Here is a 3,358-nt window from a genome sequence, read left to right on the forward strand (position 1 = left end):
ATAATGCACTTTACATTATCAAGAACATTAGCATGATTTAATAAAATAATTTGAAATATCTGATATATTTACATTCAAGGTAAGTAAATATAGTTTTTAATTGTAAAATAAGTTAGACATAAAATGAAACTAAGAGAAGGTTAATTAGAAAGAAGTCTATTGTTTCTTAAAAAGAATTACTATTATAATTACTTTTATAATTATTGTTTTCATATTCAGAGTATCATAAAAATATGTATGTACATATTTTTAGACATTAAATCAGACTATACATTGAAGATTGAGATCTTCGATCTCAATCTTAATCTCAATAAAGACAGAAATTTGACCAATGAGGAATTTTTTGACAAAGGAATTTTAACTTCCATTATTTTGATTGATTAAATTTCAATCTCAACCTTCAATAATCTTATTCTAATTTTTTATTTTCTTATGTTTCATGTTTTATGAGTGTTTCATGTTTCAAGAGTCTGTGCTCCCCATCTTAGTATTATTATGTTTTAGAGAAATTATTATGTAAAAAAAAATCATAATTCCATTTTAAAAAGTGGCGGTGATCTTTATATCTTTTAGCGCTTCTTTAAGAAAGAACTTGATCTGAAATACGTTCCCCTGGAAACTATTCTGCTTTGAAACATTTTTTTGTATCTTATTTTTAAAAATTTATTTGCCTAAGGCAATTAAAATGAGACACTGTAGCTTATTGTCTATTACTTTTTCAGATCAAACATTTAAAAATTATAGAAAAACATATATTGTGCTTTTTGTGGTTTGTCGGACATGAAAGTGGAATTAGATGAAGAACTCATGCTCTCTCTACTATTTCCAGCGCTGTCAACATTGTCAACAAGTACAATATCATCGGTATATGTGAATTCACTGAAATCATTAAAACAGCCAAGACTAAAAGATATTTTGAAACAAAAGTCTAAGTATGTAAGCTTTATCATTTCATAATAACAATATATCTTGTAATAATTCTACTTTCAGAAATTTATTATATTTTATTATATTTTATTTTATTTTATTATATTTTATTCAGTGTTTATTTTTTGATATACAAATAAAACTATGAATAATCTCTAATTTTTTGTGTTAAAAACAATTAAATAATTGCAATAATATTAAAAGCAATAATATTAAAATTTAATAGTCATTGATAATATTTAAAAAACAGTCTAAAATTTAATTTTGTTATAGTAATTTATTTTATATTTTATTGATTTTGTAATACTTCTGTTAATAATAAAATCATTATAAAATATGTTCCAACAAACAATAGATGGAGAATTTCTAACAAACAAATTAATTAAATATAATTACTACGACATCCGTTTAATTACATTATATGATTGACTATCAGCTATTCAGCGTTAAAACGGTGGAAAAATTGATCAATCATGGGCAAACGGGAAGCTCTCAATTTCTACATACCATATGTCTTAAAATATATTACTAAAATAATTTTTAATTTTTAATAAGTGATTTAATAAATGATTGATTATTTTATTGTGTTTATCATTAATTAAACTCTATTTAATCTCTATTTATTGAAGATTACTTTTTAAATTTTATTCCATCTATATAAATAACATAAGTATCATTTTATTTGTTTGTCAAACATTACCAGCTATACAATTTATTTCTTTATTGATATAATACTATCAAAGTAAAAACGCTGTCAATCTTTTTTATTACAATATATATATATATATATTGTAAATAGAAGGGAGAAGAGAAATAAATAATTCTAAAAATTATTTCTTATGTACATTGCTCTAGCAGCTCTTCCTAGATGATATAAATTGCCTGCATCTAAAACTAGAATATTTTACACATTACAAATTTTCAAAACTATTAGACTTTGAACTATATAATAAAGATATAGAATTGTCAACAATTTTATAGCTTCAACATTATTATCAAATATATCGGGATTCCTGTATTCTATTTCATTTTCAAGTAATGGTAATCTTGCATCTATTGAAATGTTATGAAACACACAAACAGTATAAATAATATTTGCAGGTCAAATAGGATGATATAATAGCATTCTATGCTTAGAAAAACACCTAAAACGTCCTTTTTCAATACCCTTCGTTCTTTCAATATTATTGAAAGTGCGCAATTCTGCATTGAATGCTGTTTCTGGAATATTTTCACCAGGATTTCTAAATGGAATAAACAATCATGATTTTAATGGATAATCACTATCTTCGGAAAGAAGAAATGTATCTTATATTTTATAAAAGACATATTTCAGCTTAATACTTATAATATATATGCAAGGTAAAAAGGTATATATTTATATATTATGTATACATAAAAAGATATATTGTATGATATAATATAATATGTATAATACAATATAATACACACAATGTATATATTTCTTACATAAACTAACCAATTAAATGCGTTTGCTGATCTCCATTTTCATAATTTTGTCTTAAAAAAGCTCTAATTCTGCTCCTCAATCAGAAATAGTTCCTCGAAAAGACATCTTTATCTATGTCATTACAATGAAAAAGTTGTCAATTCGAAACTTGCATCGAAATTTCAACATTTTCGAGTGATAAAAAATTACGTATGTAGAGAGTGCAATGAGAGATACATTTTTAACATTTTTGATATAAATTTGTATCATAATCTTATATTTTGAATATTTTCGTTTGAAGATCGAATCGATTTTTTCGATTTCATTTCGACAATTGCAATATCGCTCTAATCATAAAAGCTTTCTCAAAATTTTCAGAATTTATAGATAATTTTATAACTTTTTAGAAAATTATGGAATTTTTTTATACGAATCGGAACATTTTTTACATTAATTCTCGATAAAGTTTACATTTTTTCTTCTAGTAATTCTTTGTATCTTATTTTATTGTTCTACTCCTGCTGAATAACATTACTTTTATTTGTACTTTATTTAATATAATCTTATTACGTCATTTTTGTATTGAGGAATTTCAGGGAATAATGTCTCTTATCATAAATGCTGACAATCTATTAGCTGTCTCTTACTATAAATGAGCATAAAATCAAGAAAAAATATCATCAACTCTATCAAAGTCTAGCTAGAGTAATTCTAACTTAAATCGATATCGAAACGATCTTGATTTTTAAATTAATGAAATTTAAATATTGGTCTATCATAGTTTCCAATTATTTGGAAGTATAAAAATATTACTAGTGTCACTGCTACTGCAGTAATATTACTACTGATATGCAATAGTGTCAATGCTGAGCCAGTAATATTACTATTGTAGTAGTATATGACATATGACATACGACATATGACGTAACGTAGAATTACTTCCAGTAATTGTTTGGTATAAAAAATGTATTAGAGTAAAAA

This window comes from Atta colombica, unplaced genomic scaffold, assembly GCF_001594045.1.
Source record: "Atta colombica isolate Treedump-2 unplaced genomic scaffold, Acol1.0 scaffold220, whole genome shotgun sequence".
Classification (NCBI taxonomy): domain Eukaryota; kingdom Metazoa; phylum Arthropoda; class Insecta; order Hymenoptera; family Formicidae; genus Atta; species Atta colombica.